The sequence below is a fragment of the Nothobranchius furzeri genome, chromosome 8 (assembly GCF_043380555.1).
Source record: "Nothobranchius furzeri strain GRZ-AD chromosome 8, NfurGRZ-RIMD1, whole genome shotgun sequence".
In the NCBI taxonomy this organism is placed as follows: domain Eukaryota; kingdom Metazoa; phylum Chordata; class Actinopteri; order Cyprinodontiformes; family Nothobranchiidae; genus Nothobranchius; species Nothobranchius furzeri.
Genome location: NC_091748.1, coordinates 4,982,629 through 4,995,934, shown reverse-complemented (window position 1 = coordinate 4,995,934; position 13,306 = coordinate 4,982,629).

The following is a 13,306-nucleotide window of genomic DNA, read 5'->3' as shown; positions in this document are numbered from 1 at the left end:
TGGTTGTAGGGGCTGTTGATTGGAGTATACTAAAACAAACCTGATCTCTCTAGGACATTCAGAAGCCAAGTTATAAGCCCACAAATGTGTAACTGGACTACTTCTTTAAATTGACACCAGATCTGTAGACCTTTGGGACATGGTTTGACCCCCTTAGGAAAGTGCGATCATCTTGAAACGTTAAGATAACTTACAACTCAATAGATTCTACCTTCTTGTAACGTTTCAGCCTGATTGGACCTTGTTTTCACAGAAATGGACCCAGAATGATGTGAAATTGTGCTTCGTGCAACATAATTCTGGGTGCCATTTAAAAACCATAAGTGCTAATGACTCCATTCCTTTTAGTGGTTATGGGGGCTGCTAATTGGAGTACTCTAAAACAAACCTGACCTCTCTAGGATATTCAGAAGCCAAGTTATAAGCCCACAAAGGTGTAACTGGACTACTTCTTTAAATTGACACCAGGCCCGGTGACCTTTGGGACATGGTTTGACCCCCAATAGGAATGTGCGATCATCATGAAACGTTCAGATCACTTACAACTCAATATATTCTACCTTCTTGTAACGTTTCAGCCTGATTGGACCCTGTTTTCACACAAATGAACCCAGAATGATGTGAAATTGAGCTTCGAGCAACATAAATCTGGGTGCCATTTAAAAACCATAAGTGCTAATGACTCCATTCCTTTTTGTGGTTGTAGGGGCTGTTGATTGGAGTATACTAAAACAAACCTGATCTCTCTAGGACATTCAGAAGCCAAGTTATAAGCCCACAAATGTGTAACTGGACTACTTCTTTAAAATTGACACCAGATCCGGTGACCTTTGGGACATGGTTTGATCCCCTTAGGAAAGTTCTATCATCATGAAACGTTCAGATCACTTACAACTCAATAGATTCTACCTTCCTGTAACGTTTCAGCCTGATTGGACCTTGTTTTCACACAAATGAACCCAGAATGATGTGAAATTGTGCTTCGTGCCACATAATTCTGGGTGCCATTTAAAAACCATAAGTGCTAATGACTCCATTCCTTTTTGTGGTTGTAGGGGCTGTTGATTGGAGTATACTAAAACAAACCTGACCTCTCTAGGACATTCAGAAGCCAAGTTATAAGCCCACAAATGTGTAACTGGACTACTTCTTTAAATTGACACCAGATCCGGTGACATTTGGGACATGGTTTGACCCCCTTAGGAAAGTGCTATCATCATGAAACGTTCAGATCACTTACAACTCAATAGATTCTAACTTCCTGTAACTTTTCAGCCTGATTGGACCTTGTTTTCACACAAATGAACCCAGAATGATGTGAAATTGTGCTCCGTGCAACATAATTCTGGGTACCATTTAAAAACCATAAGTGCTAATGACTCCATTCCTTTTAGTGGTTATGGGGGCTGCTAATTTGAGTACTCTAAAACAAACCTGACCTCTCTAGGATATTCAGAAGCCAAGTTATAAGCCCACAAAGGTGTAACTGGACTACTTCTTTAAATTGACACCAGGCCCGGTGACCTTTGGGACATGGTTTGACCCCCAATAGGAATGTGCGATCATCATGAAACGTTCAGATCACTTACAACTCAATATATTCTACCTTCTTGTAACGTTTCAGCCTGATTGGACCCTGTTTTCACACAAATGAACCCAGAATGACGTGAAATTGTGCTTCGAGCAACATAAATCTGGGTGCCATTTAAAAACCATAAGTGCTAATGACTCGATTCCTTTTTGTGGTTGTAGGAGCTGTTGATTGGAGTATACTAAAACAAACCTGATCTCTCTAGGACATTCAGAAGCCAAGTTATAAGCCCACAAATGTGTAACTGGACTACTTCTTTAAAATTGACACCAGATCCGGTGACCTTTGGGACATGGTTTGATCCCCTTAGGAAAGTTCTATCATCATGAAACGTTCAGATCACTTACAACTCAATAGATTCTACCTTCCTGTAACGTTTCAGCCTGATTGGACCTTGTTTTCACACAAATGAACCCAGAATGATGTGAAATTGTGCTTCGTGCCACATAATTCTGGGTGCCATTTAAAAACCATAAGTGCTAATGACTCCATTCCTTTTTGAGGTTGTAGGGGCTGTTGATTGGAGTATACTAAAATAAACCTGACCTCTCTAGGACATTCAGAAGCCAAGTTATAAGCCCTCAAATGTGTAACTGGACTACTTCTTTAAATTGACACCAGATCCGGTGACCTTTGGAACATGGTTTGACCCCCTTAGGAAAGTGCTATCATCATGAAACGTTCAGATCACTTACAACTCAATAGATTCTAACTTCCTGTAACGTTTCAGCCTGATTGGACCTTGTTTTCACACAAATGAACCCAGAATGATGTGAAATTGTGCTCCGTGCAACATAATTCTGGGTACCATTTAAAAACCATAAGTGCTAATGACTCCATTCCTTTTAGTGGTAATGGGGGCTGTTAATTGGAGTACTCTAAAACAAACCTGACCTCTCTAGGATATTCAGAAGCCAAGTTATAAGCCCACAAAGGTGTAACTGGACTACTTCTTTAAATTGACACCAGGCCCGGTGACCTGTGGGACATGGTTTGACCCCCTTAGGAAAGTGCTATCATCATGAAACATTCAGATCACTTACAACTCAATAGATTCTACCTTCCTGTAACGTTTCAGCCTGATTGTACCTTGTTTTCACACAAATGAACCCAGAATGACGTGAAATTGTGCTTCGTGCAACATAATTCTGGGTGCCATTTAAAAACCATAAGTGCTAATGACTCCATTCCTTTCTGTGGTTGTAGGAGCTGTTGATTGGAGTATACTAAAACAAACCTGATCTCTCTAGGACATTCAGAAGCCAAGTTATGAGCCCACAAATGTGTAACTGGACTACTTCTTTAAATTGACACCAGATCCGGTGACCTTTGGGACATGGTTTGACCCCTTTAGGAAAGTGCTATCATCATGAAACATTCAGATCACTTACAACTCAATAGATTCTACCTTCCTGTAACGTTTCAGCCTGATTGGACCTTGTTTTCACACAAATGAACCCAGAATGATGTGAAATTGTGCTTCGTGCAACATAATTCTGGGTGCCATTTAAAAACCATAAGTTCTAATGAATCCATTCCTTTTAGTGGTAATGGGGGCTGCTAATTGGAGTACTCTAAAACAAACCTGACCTCTCTAGGATATTCAGAAGCCAAGTTATAAGCCCACAAAGGTATAACTGGACTACTTCTTTAAAGTGACACCAGGCCCGGTGACCTTTGGGACATGGTTTGACCCCCTATAGGAATGTGCGATCATCATGAAACGTTCAGATCACTTACAACTCAATAGATTCTACCTTCTTGTAACGTTTCAGCCTGATTGGACCTTGTTTTCACACAAATTGACCCAGAATGATGTGAAATTGTGCTTCGTGGAACATAATTCTGGGTGCCATTTACAAACCATAAGTGCTAATGACTCCATTCCTTTTTGTGGTTTTTGGGGCTGTTGGTTGGAGTACATTAAAACAAACCTGATCTCTCTAGGACATTCAGAAGCCAAGTTATAAGCCCACAAATGTGTAACTGGACTACTTGTTTAAATTGACACCAGATCCGGTGACCTTTGGGACATGGTTTGACCCCCTTAGGAAAGTGCTATCATCATGAAACATTCAGATCACTTACAACTCAATAGATTCTACCTTCCTGTAACGTTTCAGCCTGATTGTACCTTGTTTTCACACAAATGAACCCAGAATGATGTGAAATTGTGCTTCGTGCAACATAATTCTGGGTGACATTTAAAAACCATAAGTGCTAATGGCTCCATTCCTTTTTGTGGTTGTAGGGGCTGTTGATTGGAGTACACTAAAACAAACCTGATCTCTCCAGGACATTCAGAAGCCAAGTTATAAGCCCACAAATGTGTAACTGGACTACTTCTTTAAAGTGACACCAGGCCCGGTGACCTTTGGGACATGGTTTGACCCCCTATAGGAATGTGCGATCATCATGAAACGTTCAGATCACTTACAACTCAATAGATTCTACCTTCTTGTAACGTTTCAGCCTGATTGGACCTTGTTTTCACACAAATGGACCCAGAATGATGTGAAATTGTGCTTCGTGCAACATAATTCTGGGTGCCATTTACAAACCATAAGTGCTAATGACTCCATTCCTTTTTGTGGTTGTAGTGGCTGTTGGTTGGAGTACATTAAAACAAACCTGATCTCTCTAGGACATTCAGAAGCCAAGTTATAAGCCCACAAAGGTGTAACTGGACTACTTCTTTAAAGTGACACCAGGCCCGGTGACCTTTGGGACATGGTTTGACCCCCTATAGGAATGTGCGATCATCATGAAACGTTCAGATCACTTACAACTCAATAGATTCTACCTTCTTGTAACGTTTCAGCCTGATTGGACCTTGTTTTCACACAAATGGACCCAGAATGATGTGAAATTGTGCTTCGTGCAACATAATTCTGGGTGCCATTTACAAACCATAAGTGCTAATGACTCAATTCCTTTTTGTGGTTGTAGGGGCTGTTGATTGGAGTACACTAAAACAAACCTGATCTCTCTAGGACATTCAGAAGCCAAGTTATAAGCCCACAAAGGTGTAACTGGACTACTTCTTTAAATTGACACCAGATCTGGTGACATTTGGGACATTGTTTGACCCCCTTAGGAAAGTGCGATCATCTTGAAACGTTCAGATCACTTACAACTCAATAGATTCTACCTTCTTGTAACGTTTCAGCCTGATTGGACCTTGTTTTCACACAAATGGACCCAGAATGATGTGAAATTGTGCTTAGTGCAACATAATTCTGGGTGCCATTTAAAAACCATACGTGCTAATGACTCCATTCCTTTTAGTGGTAATGGGGGCTGTTAATTGGAGTACTCTAAAACAAACCTGACCTCTCTAGGATATTCAGAAGCCAAGTTATAAGCCCACAAAGGTGTAACTGGACTACTTCTTTAAAGTGACGCCAGGCCCGGTGACCTTTGGGACATGGTTTGACCCCCTTAGGAATGTGCGATCATCATGAAACGTTCAGATCACTTACAACTCAATAGATTCTACCTTCTTGTAACGTTTCAGCCTGATTGGACCTTGTTTTCACACAAATGGACCCAGAATGATGTGAAATTGTGCTTCGTGCAACATAATTCTGGGTGCCATTTACAACCATAAGTGTTAATGACTCCATTGCTTTTTGTGGTTGTAGGGGCTGTTGATTGGAGTACACTAAATTAAACCTGATCTCTCTAGGACATTCAGAAACCAAGTTATAAGCCCACAAAGGTGTAACTGGACTACTTCTTTAAATTGACACCAGATCCGGTGACCTTTGGGACATTGTTTGACCCCCTTAGGAAAGTGCGATCATCTTGAAACGTTCAGATCACTTACAACTCAAAAGATTCTACCTTCTTGTAACGTTTCAGCCTGATTGGACCTTGTTTTCACACAAATGGACCCAGAATGATGTGAAATTGTGCTTAGTGCAACATAATTCTGGGTGCCATTTACAAACCATAAGTGCTAATGACTCCATTCCTTTTTGTGGTTGTAGGGGCTGTTGGTTGGAGTACATTAAAACAAACCTGATCTCTCTAGGACATTCAGAAGCCAATTTATAAGCCCACAAATGTGTAACTGGACTACTTCTTTAAATTGACACCAGATCCGGTGACCTTTGGGACATGGTTTGACCCCCTTAGGAAAGTGCTATCATCATGAAATGTTCAGATCACTTACAACTCAATAGATTCTACCTTCCTGTAACGTTTCTGCCTTATTGGACCTTGTTTCCACACAAAAGAACCCAGAATGATGTGAAATTGTGCTTAGTGCAGCATAATTCTGGGTGCCATTTACAAACCTTAATTGCTAATGACTCCATTCCTTTTTGTGGTTGTAGGGGCTGTTGATTGGAGTACAGTAAAACAAACCTGATCTCTCTAGGACATTCAGAAGCGAAGTTATAAGCCCACAAATGTGTAACTGGACTACTTCTTTAAATTGACACCAGATCCGGTGACCTTTGGGACATGGTTTGACCCCCTTAGGAAAGTGCTATCATCATGAAACGTTCAGATCACTTACAACTCAATAGATTCTACCTTCCTGTAACGTTTTAGCCTGATTGGACCTTGTTTTCACACAAATGGACCCAGAATGATGTGAAATTGTGCTTTGTGCAACATAATTCTGGGAGCCATTTAAAAACCATAAGTGCTAATGACTCCATTCCTTTTTGAGGTTGTAGGGGATGTTGATTGGAGTACACTAAAACAAACCTGATCTCTCTAGGACATTCAGAAGCCAAGTTATAAGCCCACAAATGTGTAACTGGTCTACTTCTTTAAATTGACACCAGATCCGGTGACCTTTGGGACATGGTTTGACCCCCTTAGGAAAGTGCTATCATCATGAAATGTTCAGATCACTTACAACTCAATATATTCTACCTTCCTGTAACGTTTCAGCCTGATTGGACCTTGTTTTCACACAAATGAACCCAGAATGATGTGAAATTGTGCTTCGTGCAACATAATTCTGCGTGCCATTTACAAACCATAAATGCTAATGACTCTATTACTTTTTGTGGTTGTAGGGGCTTTTTAATGGAGTACACTAAAACAAACCTGATCTCTCTAGGACATTCAGAAGCCAAGTTATAAGCCCACAAATGTGTAACTGGACTACTTCTTTAAATTGACACCAGATCCGGTGACCTTTGGGACATGGTTTGACCCCCTTAGGAAAGTGCGATCATCTTGAAACGTTCAGATCACTTACAACTCAATAGATTCTACCTTCTTGTAACGTTTCAGCCTGATTGGACCTTGTTTACACACAAATGGACCCAGAATGATGTGAAATTGTGCTTCGTGCAACATAATTCTGTGTGCCATTTACAAACCATAAGTGCTAATGACTCCATTCCTTTTTATGGTTGTAGGGGCTGTTGATTGGAGTACACTAAAAAAACCTGATCTCTCTAGGACATTCAGAAGCCAAGTTATAAGCCCACAAATGTGTAACTGGACTACTTCTTTAAATTGACACCAGATCCGAAGACCTTTGGGACATGGTTTGACCCCCTTAGGAAAGTGCTATCATCATGAAATGTTCAGATCACTTACAACTCAATAGATTCTACCTTCCTGTAACGTTTCAGCCTGATTGGACCTTGTTTCCACACAAATGAACCCGGAATGATGTGAAATTGTGCTTAGTGCAGCATATTTCTGGGTGCCATTTACAAACCTTAAGTGCTAATGACTCCATTCCTTTTTGTGGTTGTAGGGGCTGTTGATTGGAGTACACTAAAACAAACCTGATCTCTCTAGGACATTCAGAAGCCAAGTTATAAGCCCACAAATGTGTAACTAGACTACTTCTTTAAATTGACACCAGATCCGGTGACCTTTGGGACATGGTTTGACCCCCTTAGGAAAGGGCTATCATCATGAAACGTTCAGATCACTTACAACTCAATAGATTCTACCTTCCTGTAACGTTTCAGCCTGATTGGACCTTGTTTTCACACAAATGAACCCAGAATGATGTGAAATTGTGCTTCGTGCAACATTATTCTGGGTGCCATTTAAAAACCATAAGTGCTAATGACTCCATTCCTATTTGAGGATGTAGGGGCTGTTGATTGGAGTACACTAAAACAAACCTGATCTCTCTAGGACATTCAGAAGCCAAGTTATAAGCCCACAAATGTGTAACTGGACTACTCCTTTAAATTGACACCAGATCCGGTGACCTTTGGGACATGGTTTGATCCCCTTAGGAAAGTTCTATCATCATGAAACGTTCAGATCACTTACAACTCAATAGATTCTAACTTCCTGTAACGTTTCAGCCTGATTGGACCTTGTTTTCACACAAATGAACCCAGAATGATGTGAAATTGTGCTCCGTGCCACATAATTCTGGATACCATTTAAAAACCATAAGTGCTAATGACTCCATTCCTTTAGTGGTAATGGGGGCTGTTAATTGGAGTACTCTAAAACAAACCTGACCTCTCTAGGATATTCAGAAGCCAAGTTATAAGCCCACAAAGGTGTAACTGGACTACTTCTTTAAATTGACACCAGGCCCGGTGACCTGTGGGACATGGTTTGACCCCCTTAGGAAAGAGCTATCATCATGAAACGTTCAGATCACTTACAACTCAATAGATTCTACCTTCCTGTAACGTTTCAGCCTGATTGGACCTTGTTTTCACACAAATGAACCCAGAATGATGTGAAATTGTGCTTCGTGCAACATAATTCTGGGTGCCATTTAAAAACCATAAGTGCTAATGACTCCATTCCTTTCTGTGGTTGTAGGAGCTGTTGATTGGAGTATACTAAAACAAACCTGATCTCTCTAGGACATTCAGAAGCCAAGTTATGAGCCCACAAATGTGTAACTGGACTACTTCTTTAAATTGACACCAGATCCGGTGACCTTTGGGACATGGTTTGACCCCTTTAGGAAAGTGCTATCATCATGAAACATTCAGATCACTTACAACTCAATATATTCTACCTTCCTGTAACGTTTCAGCCTGATTGGACATTGTTTTCACACAAATGAACCCAGAATGATGTGAAATTGTGCTTCGTGCAACATAATTCTGGGTGCCATTTAAAAACCATAAGTTCTAATGAATCCATTCCTTTTAGTGGTAATGGGGGCTGCTAATTGGAGTACTCTAAAACAAACCTGACCTCTCTAGGATATTCAGAAGCCAAGTTATAAGCCCACAAAGGTATAACTGGACTACTTCTTTAAAGTGACACCAGGCCCGGTGACCTTTGGGACATGGTTTGACCCCCTATAGGAATGTGCGATCATCATGAAACGTTCAGATCACTTACAACTCAATAGACTCTACCTTCTTGTAACGTTTCAGCCTGATTGGACCTTGTTTTCACACAAATTGACCCAGAATGATGTGAAATTGTGCTTCGTGGAACATAATTCTGGGTGCCATTTACAAACCATAAGTGCTAATGACTCCATTCCTTTTTGTGGTTTTTGGGGCTGTTGGTTGGAGTACATTAAAACAAACCTGATCTCTCTAGGACATTCAGAAGCCAAGTTATAAGCCCACAAATGTGTAACTGGACTACTTCTTTAAATTGACACCAGATCCGGTGACCTTTGGGACATGGTTTGACCCCCTTAGGAAAGTGCTATCATCATGAAACATTCAGATCACTTACAACTCAATAGATTCTACCTTCCTGTAACGTTTCAGCCTGATTGTACCTTGTTTTCACACAAATGAACCCAGAATGACGTGAAATTGTGCTTCGTGCAACATAATTCTGGGTGACATTTAAAAACCATAAGTGCTAATGACTCCATTCCTTTTTGTGGTTGTAGGGGCTGTTGATTGGAGTATACTAAAACAAACCTGATCTCTCCAGGACATTCAGAAGCCAAGTTATAAGCCCACAAATGTGTAACTGGACTACTTCTTTAAAGTGACACCAGGCCCGGTGACCTTTGGGACATGGTTTGACCCCCTATAGGAATGTGCGATCATCATGAAACGTTCAGATCACTTACAACTCAATAGATTCTACCTTCTTGTAACGTTTCAGCCTGATTGGACCTTGTTTTCACAGAAATGGACCCAGAATGATGTGAAATTGTGCTTCGTGCAACATAATTCTGGGTGCCATTTACAAACCATAAGTGCTAATGACTCCATTCCTTTTTGTGGTTGTAGTGGCTGTTGGTTGGAGTACATTAAAACTAACCTGATCTCTCTAGGACATTCAGAAGCCAAGTTATAAGCCCACAAAGGTGTAACTGGACTACTTCTTTAAAGTGACACCAGGCCCGGTGACCTTTGGGACATGGTTTGACCCCCTATAGGAATGTGCGATCATCATGAAACGTTCAGATCACTTACAACTCAATAGATTCTACCTTCTTGTAACGTTTCAGCCTGATTGGACCTTGTTTTCACACAAATGGACCCAGAATGATGTGAAATTGTGCTTCGTGCAACATAATTCTGGGTGCCATTTACAAACCATAAGTGCTAATGACTCAATTCCTTTTTGTGGTTGTAGGGGCTGTTGATTGGAGTACACTAAAACAAACCTGATCTCTCTAGGACATTCAGAAGCCAAGTTATAAGCCCACAAAGGTGTAACTGGACTACTTCTTTAAATTGACACCAGATCTGGTGACATTTGGGACATTGTTTGACCCCCTTAGGAAAGTGCGATCATCTTGAAACGTTCAGATCACTTACAACTCAATAGATTCTACCTTCTTGTAACGTTTCAGCCTGATTGGACCTTGTTTTCACACAAATGGACCCAGAATGATGTGAAATTGTGCTTAGTGCAACATAATTCTGGGTGCCATTTAAAAACCATAAGTGCTAATGACTCCATTCCTTTTAGTGGTAATGGGGGCTGTTAATTGGAGTACTCTAAAACAAACCTGACCTCTCTAGGATATTCAGAAGCCAAGTTATAAGCCCACAAAGGTGTAACTGGACTACTTCTTTAAAGTGACGCCAGGCCCGGTGACCTTTGGGACATGGTATGACCCCCTATAGGAATGTGCGATCATCATGAAACGTTCAGATCACTTACAACTCAATAGATTCTACCTTCTTGTAACGTTTCAGCCTGATTGGACCTTGTTTTCACACAAATGGACCCAGAATGATGTGAAATTGTGCTTCGTGCAACATAATTCTGGGTGCCATTTACAACCATAAGTGTTAATGACTCCATTGCTTTTTGTGGTTGTAGGGGCTGTTGATTGGAGTACACTAAAACAAACCTGATCTCTCTAGGACATTCAGAAACCAAGTTATAAGCCCACAAAGGTGTAACTGGACTACTTCTTTAAATTGACACCAGATCCGGTGACCTTTGGGACATTGTTTGACCCCCTTAGGAAAGTGCGATCATCATGAAACGTTCAGATCACTTACAACTCAAAAGATTCTACCTTCTTGTAACGTTTCAGCCTGATTGGACCTTGTTTTCACACAAATGGACCCAGAATGATGTGAAATTGTGCTTAGTGCAACATAATTCTGGGTGCCATTTACAAACCATAAGTGCTAATGACTCCATTCCTTTTTATGGTTGTAGGGGCTGCTGATTGGAGTACACTAAAACAAACCTGATCTCTCTAGGACATTCAGAAGCCAAGTTATAAGCCCACAAATGTGTAACTGGACTACTTCTTTAAATTGACACCAGATCTGGGGACATTTGGGACATGGTTTGACCCCCTTAGGAAAGTGCTATCATCATGAAATGTTCAGATCACTTACAACTCAATAGATTCTACCTTCCTGTAACGTTTCAGCCTTATTGGACCTTGTTTCCACACAAAAGAACCCAGAATGATGTGAAATTGTGCTTAGTGCAGCATAATTCTGGGTGCCATTTACAAACCTTAATTGCTAATGACTCCATTCCTTTTTGTGGTTGTAGGGGCTGTTGATTGGAGTACAGTAAAACAAACCTGATCTCTCTAGGACATTCAGAAGCGAAGTTATAAGCCCACAAATGTGTAACTGGAGTACTTCTTTAAATTGACACCAGATCCGGTGACCTTTGGGACATGGTTTGACCCCCTTAGGAAAGTGCTATCATCATGAAACGTTCAGATCACTTACAACTCAATAGATTCTACCTTCCTGTAACGTTTTAGCCTGATTGGACCTTGTTTTCACACAAATGAACCCAGAATGATGTGAAATTGTGCTTTGTGCAACATAATTCTGGGAGCCATTTAAAAACCATAAGTGCTAATGACTCCATTCCTTTTTGAGGTTGTAGGGGATGTTGATTGGAGTACACTAAAACAAACCTGATCTCTCTAGGACATTCAGAAGCCAAGTTATAAGCCCACAAATGTGTAACTGGTCTACTTCTTTAAATTGACACCAGATCCGGTGACCTTTGGGACATGGTTTGACCCCCTTAGGAAAGTGCTATCATCATGAAATGTTCAGATCACTTACAACTCAATATATTCTACCTTCCTGTAACGTTTCAGCCTGATTGGACCTTGTTTTCACACAAATGAACCCAGAATGATGTGAAATTGTGCTTCGTGCAACATAATTCTGCGTGCCATTTACAAACCATAAATGCTAATGACTCCATTACTTTTTGTGGTTGTAGGGGCTGTTTAATGGAGTACACTAAAACAAACCTGATCTCTCTAGGACATTCAGAAGCCAAGTTATAAGCCCACAAATGTGTAACTGGACTACTTCTTTAAATTGACACCAGATCCGGTGACCTTTGGGACATTGTTTGACCCCCTTAGGAAAGTGCGATCATCTTGAAACGTTCAGATCACTTACAACTCAATAGATTCTACCTTCTTGTAACGTTTCAGCCTGATTGGACCTTGTTTTCACAAAAATGGACCCAGAATGATGTGAAATTGTGCTTAGTGCAACATAATTCTGGGTGCCATTTACAAACCATAAGTGCTAATGACTCCATTCCTTTTTGTGGTTGTAGGGGCTGTTGGTTGGAGTACATTAAAACAAACCTGATCTCTCTAGGACATTCAGAAGCCAAGTTATAAGCCCACAAATGTGTAACTGGACTACTTCTTTAAATTGACACCAGATCCGGTGACCTTTGGGACATGGTTTGACCCCCTTAGGAAAGTGCTATCATCATGAAACATTCAGATCACTTACAACTCAATAGATTCTACCTTCCTGTAACGTTTCAGCCTGATTGTACCTTGTTTTCACACAAATGAACCCAGAATGATGTGAAATTGTGCTTCGTGCAACATAATTCTGGGTGACATTTAAAAACCATAAGTGCTAATGACTCCATTCCTTTTTGTGGTTGTAGGGGCTGTTGATTGGAGTATACTAAAACAAACCTGATCTCTCCAGGACATTCAGAAGCCAAGTTATAAGCCCACAAATGTGTAACTGGACTACTTCTTTAAAGTGACACCAGGCCCGGTGACCTTTGGGACATGGTTTGACCCCCTATAGGAATGTGCGATCATCATGAAACGTTCAGATCACTTACAACTCAATAGATTCTACCTTCTTGTAACGTTTCAGCCTGATTGGACCTTGTTTTCACAGAAATGGACCCAGAATGATGTGAAATTGTGCTTCGTGCAACATAATTCTGGGTGCCATTTACAAACCATAAGTGCTAATGACTCCATTCCTTTTTGTGGTTGTAGTGGCTGTTGGTTGGAGTACATTAAAACAAACCTGATCTCTCTAGGACATTCAGAAGCCAAGTTAT